The sequence below is a fragment of the Triticum dicoccoides genome, chromosome 5B (genome assembly GCF_002162155.2).
Source record: "Triticum dicoccoides isolate Atlit2015 ecotype Zavitan chromosome 5B, WEW_v2.0, whole genome shotgun sequence".
In the NCBI taxonomy this organism is placed as follows: Eukaryota; Viridiplantae; Streptophyta; class Magnoliopsida; order Poales; family Poaceae; genus Triticum; species Triticum dicoccoides.
The window spans coordinates 639,060,260-639,068,793 of record NC_041389.1 but is presented as its reverse complement, the minus strand read 5'-3'; the positions used below and the strand labels follow the sequence as shown (position 1 = coordinate 639,068,793).

Below are 8,534 nucleotides of genomic sequence, written 5' to 3'. Positions count from 1 at the left end.
AGTAACATATGTGAAAATAACATGGTAATATACAAAGATTGCAAACACCACGGTAATATTGACCAAAGGGAAAAAAGTTGTTGACAAACATACCCTGATAACTTATTTGAAAAATAGAAGGATAACTTGTATACCATATGTTTGGTAACTTATGTAGCCCATGCGTGATAACTTTTGACCCACAAAAAAAATTCAGAACATATCAACATGGGATCTAGCTTCAAAGGTCCCACCGCGATGAATTTTTATGTGAAAACAGTTTTTGAATTGAATCGATGTTTGACCTACAAAACATTTTGGATTTTCAAAATGTAAATAGAGAGAGAGAAGTGCATGTGGGAGGAGTGAAGGGTTCTTCTAATGCACGCATGCATGTAATTAATGGGGAGAATGGAGGTGTTTAAGCTTAACCACCACAAGTTTTGTGGTTATCGCGATCCTAAAATATATGTTCGTGCTATATACATTTGATGTTGTGTTTATTAGTAAGTTTTCTTACAAACTTTGTCAAACTTAAAGAAGTGTTAGTTAAGACAGACCTAGAACTTCAAATATTTTCTAACAGAGGGAGTGGCCATTAGCATCCATAACACCGAAGATTTGACCCCTCACCCACTCTAAGAAGTTTGACTGACAACATGGTGGTGGTTTCCAACTCATGGCAAACCCACCCACACTATATTCATTTAAAAAGTTGAAGAAGAATGACACTTAAAAGCCTGAATATATACTAATAACAACAATAATAAATTAGAAAAGAAAACATGACTTTATTTTGAATTCCCTAGATTCCAAAATGGATCTAGTTTATAACAAAAAATGCAACATATATTAGAACAAGATTTTTTTGACAGAAATACTGTAAGGGAACCCCCTACAGTTTAATTGGTGCAACAAATCCAAATTGCAAGTACCATGCCTTGAACCTGGATGGGTGGGAAGGCATCAGCCCCTTCCCACCACTAGGCTACGCCTTAGTCCAAAGGTATAAGAATCAAAAGCTATCAAGAACAACCGGAAAATAAAATTCGTGGATTTCCAATTATTTTTATTCATTTTAAACTTATCATCATCAAACCATCATTAATTCTAAAATCCATTTTGCAATTTTTTTAACTTAATTTAATATGTATATGTTGACCAAAATATCATATTTCGGAAATTACTACTATGTTTCTCATCCTTAATGTCCACTTTGATGGACCTATGATACCTTGAAGGCGGCCATCTGTCCAAATTTCATTTGCTCACATGATAGCATGTCGACACTTCAGGACAAGTTCCCTCTACAAAATTTTCTAAAACATACAATTGGGCCGCTTGGAAAAGATGCGAACACAGAAATTGCACCATGAATTCAAAAAGAGAAATGTATAAGTTCATTTCTCCTTCCGCCACCAATGAACACCATATAGTTGTTTTCGACCACTTTGTTCTTCCCTAGGTGCTTTTATGGAGCTTTGTAAAGGGATCTGCCATAATACAAAGGAAGACTCAGTTGTACTAAGTGTCCTCACAAGATTGAGTATGATCCAATAAAAATGTAGCGTGCCAAGATAAGCAACAACCTCTGTTGTTAGGTAAGACCATATTCTTGTTACATTTATGATAGACAAAGTAGAGCAGAAACTTAAAAGAGCTTAATGCCTACATGTATAATTATTGGGTATTCATGTGGTTCCAACATTCTTCTTCCGAGCTTCAGTGTACTATTTCACAATCGTAGATGTAAAAAAAATGCTCAAAAGGAACTACCTAAGAACTATTTCCAGAAGAAACAAGGTTCTCCTAGAAATGTTGATATTGTTCTATGGAACTACTAATGAGAATACAAAGATTTTCTCGTTAGAAGATCTAGAGAAGGCAACAAACAACTTTGATCCTACATGTATCATCGGCCATGGGGGCACCACATGGTTTACAAAAGCATATTTATCAGATCAGCGTGTCATTGCAATAAAAAGCTTAAAGTCATCGAGGAGCGTGAGATCAGTCAATTCATCAATTAGGACGCAGTTCTCTCTTAGATAAATCACATAAATATTATAAATCTCTTTGGATGTGTTGTCTCAAAACTAGTGTTCCACTTCTAGTGTATGACTACGTATCCAGTGGCTCACTGTCTCATGTTATTCTTGCTGATTGAAGTGATGGTTTGCTTATCTTGGAGTGATTACTTAAGGATTTCCCTAGAAACAACAAGAGCTCTGTATCTCCACTTTTCCTCTGCAATGTCAATCTTCCATCGTAATGTGAAGTCCTCGAACATACTCTTGGATGTGAACTACATAGCTAAAGTTTCAGATTTTGGCATTTCTAGATTGGTTCCAACCGATCAAACACACATTTTTCACGAATGTAGAAGGTACATTTGGGTACTTGGATCTTGAGTATTTACATACCAAGTAGTTGAATGAGAAGAGCATTGTGTACATGTTGGTGTCGTACCCATACAGTGGCCTCTCATAATGAAGCATGCTTTTTACAAGTGAATCAGTCACGGTCAAGAGCTTGTCAAACTATTTTCTGCGAGAATTCAAAGATGGACGAACCATTAGTATTCTTAATTCCGATGTCATCGAGGAGTTAACTAACGAAGAGGTGATAGTGTCGCCTCTCTTGTAGAGGTGTTCTTAAGGCTACATGGTGAAGAAAGACCCACAATGAAACAAGTTGAGACGGTACTGCAGACTATATGAACAAAACGGGTGAACTCATGTGAGGTGGGGCTGTAGGTGGGAGTTAGGGTGAAACCGAAGCGAAAACGGGTGCTACCACACTTGTTTCCACATTTTTTGGGGAAACAAAAACAAATATAGAAATATTGTAAATGAATACGAAAACAGATATAGCCGGAAATAAACACGGAGCTAATACTATGTAGATACAACAACAAAAGGAGGTGCTCACCAGAACTTTAAAACCCGTTGAGCCATAGTGTTGGGGATATAACTATTAGGTATGACCCGCCCAGGAGGGGCTAGGTTATACCTATGGCGACTCAAGGTATGAAGCCCAAAACGACACTTGAAGATGGCGGTTCAGTTAAGGGCCCAAAGTCCAAAGGCGATTTAAGGCCCGTAGAGATAAACCGCCATATGTAACTTGTATTGTAAGATACGAATAGAGAGAGACCGAGCCGGACACTGTTTCTGAGCCATCCGGGACTTTGAGAGCCACTGGGCGTCGACCTCTGTATATAAAGGGACGACCCGGCGACGGTTCAAGGCAAGTAAGATCAGATCGAGAGCTAGTTCAAGCGATTTCGCTCCCTGGTAATCGAGACATAAGCAATCCCACTCAAAACTGGATCGTAGGCTTTTTCCTTCACCGTAAGGGGCCGAACCAGTATAAACCCCGTGTTCTTTGTCCCGATTAACCCCTTTAAGCTTCCTAGTTGCGATGGCTCCACGACTAAGTCCTTTCACTAGGACATCTGACGTGACAATTCCACGATAGTTGGCGCCCACTGTGGGGCCAGCACACGGTGGATTCGAGTTCTTGAAGGGCAGCTTCGTAGGGCTCAAGGGACACGCTGTGCAGGACCGGTCCTGAGATTTTGGGGGCCCTGGGCGAACCTAAAACTCGGGGCCCTTTCCGTATAAGCAATAGAGCAGTTGTAATTGATGTATGTACAAAATATTACCAATAAGCATGTAAATGCATCTTAAAATCAATTTTCAGGTCATAAATCTTTTTTGCGGCCAAACACATATGCTCTTTAAACGTCATGATAACACAAAGTGTAAAAAATTGCATGAAAGCTTGAAAAGTGCAAGCTACATATGGATGATGCATACAGTGGCGAATCTAGGACGTAAATGCTGGCAGGCACAACTTCAAGGGCACGCTAGAGCCCGTTAAAGCCTGTTGAGTAGAATCGCCCCTGGATGCATATAAAGATAAATTACATAATTAGCGTAGATCCAGATTCCAAAAATCCACACCATACACGTATAGAACACTAATATAGCACAACAGACTGCATACATGGTGCGTGTGACAGGGCAAAGGCCGAAATCACTATTCTGACCTTTTCAGCAATCTTTGCCACAAAGTGAACTCGACATGAAAGTATTTCACGATTTGACCCTTTTAGCAACGCCACAGACCGTGGCGTTTCTTCTCCATATAAAAACGCCGAGCTAGCTAGCGTATGACAATCATCATACATTTGGAAGTGTTGGCTTCTAAGGATTGGGTTATCACCCTTACTGTTCAGGTATGATATTATAGTTGTGTTTCAAAGCTATAATTCATAACAGACTTATCTGTGACTCTTTTTATATTAAGGGGTTATATGTAAGATATTATGACCCGCCCTGCGGTAAGCCGCCAAGGGTTCTTGTGATCTATTTTTGTGTGCAAGACAGTTCAAAGACTTTCTTAAGCATAAGGAAAACGGATGATAAGTATAAAAAGGGGTGAATATAAGATGGCGGCTTAACAATGTTGAGCACCAAAACATGCACGATGGCACGGCAAAGCAAAGTAATTTCTACCCTATTACATGACTCCCCGAGTCCAAATGATTAAATTGTTTTTCAGCGGGTTACAAAGATGAGCCGCCCGACGGATCAATTTTCTTGTTGGCCTGAAGCTTCCGGATCAACCCTTTCCGTTCCTCCGTCCTGTTCCCTGTCCTAGAAGGTTGATGATGACCAGTCAATGCCATTCAAAACTTCAAATTTAGCTTCATCATCAATTAGTCTGCCGGGTCAACTTCAGGGGCAAAGTTATGCTTACGGATTGGTGGAATTAGGCTGGCCACTTTATAATGCGGCGTCGGAATCCTCCGGTTCTCCGCGTCATAACCTGGCTGGTACCTAGTGAGATCCGCCTCATCAGCAATCAGCGTGGCTACAGAGCGTATTTCCTTCACACAAGTGGCGAAGTCTTCCTGTTCAAAGGGAGTACCATCCTCCTTAAGGCTTGGATACCCAATGGCAATGTCGGCCGGGTCTAATTCCGGTAACCAAGCTTTGGCCCGGCTTAAGGCAACCACGGCTCCGGCTCTCGCGGATGATCGCCTAAGTTCATTGAACTGCTGGGGCAGCACAGAAAGCTTCTTTAGCACATCCGCCAGGAGTGTGGGGACTTCATTTGAGAGGGCAGCCGTGGCTAAAGCACGCTGAGATCCGGTGTAAAGTTGTTCCACAAGCGTATAAACCGCCTTCAGTTTCACCAGCATGTCTTGATTGAGATTTGAGCTCCTGGGGCCTGCATAGCAATGTCAGGTGAGTTAATAACAATTTATATGATCAATAGAAAGATTCAAATATTTGACGCTTGCAGGGTGACTTACCAAAGATTGCTGAGACCATTTGAGATACATGGCGTTTTAAGCCGGATAATTCGATGGTTGCCTCTTCAAGAGCCGCCTCTGCCTTCTCAGCTCGATTGGTCAAAGCAATCTTTTCTTCAGCCTAGGACTTTTTCTCCACTTCAAAGTCTTTTTTCAGTTTCTCTTGTTCAGATACACTGAATTCAAATTTGGAGTTGGCTCTTTGGGTGCTAGTCTCTTGTGCTTCCAGACGGTTCTTCAAGTCAGACACTTCTGATTGAAGTTGAGTGGTGGCGGCCTGTACAAATACCGTGTCAAAATCATGACCGTTAGCATACAATATTAAAGTCTCAAGCCTTTTGCAAGCAACGACACTTGGCACTTGGGGGCTAATGTCTACCAAAAAATTTTACTAAGTGGCGGTTCATGAGAGTAAGTCCCAAGCACCTTGCAAGCAAGAGTACTTGGCACTTGGGGGCTAATGCATATTGTTGTTAATGTTTTACAAATATTTTATTCTATACAAAGCACATGAAGGACCGGCTCATTCATGCTGATTAAACCAGCCCTTGGGGACTACGGAGTAAGCCGAATTTTTTCTAAGTTTTGTCAAAATATACTACTAATGCTCATAAGTTTGTTCTAAGTCTACAACATATTCATTATAAGAAATAGACTTGGGGGATGGCATAATAAGGATAATTCAATGAAGGAAGAGTTTATACCTCAAACTTCTGGTGCATTTGAAGGAAATATGCCCTAGAGGCAATAGTAAAGTTGTTATTTATATTTCCTTATATCATGATAAATGTTTATTATTCATGCTAGAATTATATTAACCGGAAACTTAGTACATGTGTGAATACATAGACAAACATAATGTCACTAGTATGCCTCTACTTGACTAGCTCGTTGAATCAAAGATGGTTAAGTTTCCTAGCCATAAACACGAGTTGTCATTTGATTAACGGGATCACATCATTAGAAGAATGATGTGATTGACTTGACCCGTTCCGTTAGCTTAGCACTTGATCGTTTAGTGTGTTGCTATAGCTTTCTTCATGACTTATACATGTTCCTATAACTATGAGATTATGCAACTCCCGTTTACCGGAGGAACACTTTGTGTGCTACCAAACGTCACAACACAACTGGGTGATTATAAAGGAGCTCTACAAGTGTCTCCAAAGGTCCATGTTGAGTTGGCATATTTCGAGATTAGGATTTTTCACTCCGATTTGTCCAAGAGGTATCTCCGGGCCCTCTCGGTAATGCACATCACTATAAGCCTTGCAAGCAATGTGACTAATGAGTTAGTTGCGGGATGATGCATTACAGAACGAGTAAAGAGACTTGTTGGTAACGAGATTGAACTAGGTATTGAGATACCGACGATTGAATCTCGGGTAAGTAACATACCGATGACAAAGGGAACAACGTATGTTGTTATGCGGTTTTGACAGGTAAAGATCTTCGTAGAATATGTGGGAGCCAATATGAGCATCCAGGTTCCGCTATTGGTTATTGACCGAAGATGTGTCTCGGTCATGTCTACATAGTTCTCGAACCCGTAGGGTCCGCACGCTTAAAGTTCGATGACGGTTATATTATGAGTTTATGTGTTTTGATGTACCGAAGGTAGTTCGGAGTCCCGGATGAGATCGGGTACATGACGAGGAGTCTCGAAATGGTCGAGACGTAAAGATCGATATATTGTACGACTATATTCGGACATCGGAAAGGTTCCGAGTGATTCGGATATTTATCGGAGTACCGGAGAGTTACGGGAATTCGCCGGGTAGAAGTATTGGGCCTTGTTGGGCCATACGGGAAAGAGAGAGGGCTGCCTAGGGCAGGCCGCACGCGCCCCCCAAGGCCTAGTCCGAATTGGACTAGGGGAAGGGGCTGCGCCCCCTCCTTCCTTCCCTTCTTTCTTCCCTTTCCTTGACTCCTACTCCTACTACATGGAAGGGGGGGTCCTACTCCCGGTGGGAGTAGGACTCCCCAGGGCGCACCATAGAGAGGGCCGGCCCCTCCCCTCCTCTCGTCGTTTATATGCTGAGGCAAGGGGAACCCCATAGACACAACAATTGACCCTTGGATCTCTTAGCCGTGTGCGGTGCCCCCCTCCACCATAATCCACCTCGATAATATCGTAGCGGTGCTTAGGCGAAGCCCTGCGTTAGTAGAACATCATCATCATCACCGCACCGTCGTGCTGACGGAACTCTCCCTCAAAGCTCGGTTGTATCGGAGTTCGAGGGACGTCATCGAGCTGAACGTGTGCTGAACTCGGAGGTGCCATATGTTCGGTACTTGGATCCGTCGGATCGTGAAGACGTATGACTACATCAACCGCGTTGTGCTAACGCTTCCGCTTTCGGTCTACGAGGGTACGTGGACAACATTCTCCCCTCTCGTTGCTATGCATCACCATGATCTTGCGTGTGCATAGGAATTTTTTTGAAATTACTACGTTACCCAACAATGGCATCCGAGCCAGGTTTTATGCGTAGATGTTATATGCACGAGTAGAACACAAACGAGTTGTGGGCGATACAAGTCATACTGCTTACTAGCATGTCATACTTTGGTTCGGCGGTATTGTTGGATGAAGCGGCCCGGACCGACATTACGCGTATGCTTACGCGAGACTGGTTCTACCGACGTGCTTTGCACATAGGTGGCTGGCGGGTGTCAGTTTCTCCAACTTTAATTGAACCGAGTGTGGCTACGCTTGGTCCTTGAGAAGGTTAAAACATCACTAACTTGACGAACTATCATTGTGGTTTTGATGCGTAGGTAAGACCGGTTCTTGCTCAGCCCGTAACAGCCACGTAAAACTTGCAACAACAAAGTAGAGGACATCTAACTTGTTTTTGCAGGGCATGTTGTGATGTGATATGGTCAAGACGTGATGAGATATAAGTTGTTGTATGAGATAATCATGTTTTGTGGAAGTTATTGACAACTGACAGAAGCCTTATGGTTGTCTCTTTATTGCATAAGATGCAAGCGCCAAATAATTGCTTTACTTTATCGCTATGCGATAGCAATACTTGCAAGAGCAATAGTTGGCGAGACGACCATGTGACGACACATTGATATAGATCAGGATGATGGAGATCATGGTGTCATGCCAGTGACAATAGAGATCATGACAGTACTTTGGAGATGGAGATCAAAGGCGCAAGATGAGCATGACCATATCATGTCACATATTTTTTTATTGCATGTGATGTTTAGCTTT

At 42.2% G+C, this 8,534-nt stretch overlaps 1 pseudogene; it reads left to right on the top strand.

The window, feature by feature from the left end:
- The first annotated feature begins 1,794 nt into the window (after positions 1-1,794).
- LOC119310360 lies at positions 1,795-2,469 on the top strand (annotated as a pseudogene).
- The last annotated feature ends 6,065 nt before the right edge of the window (positions 2,470-8,534 follow it).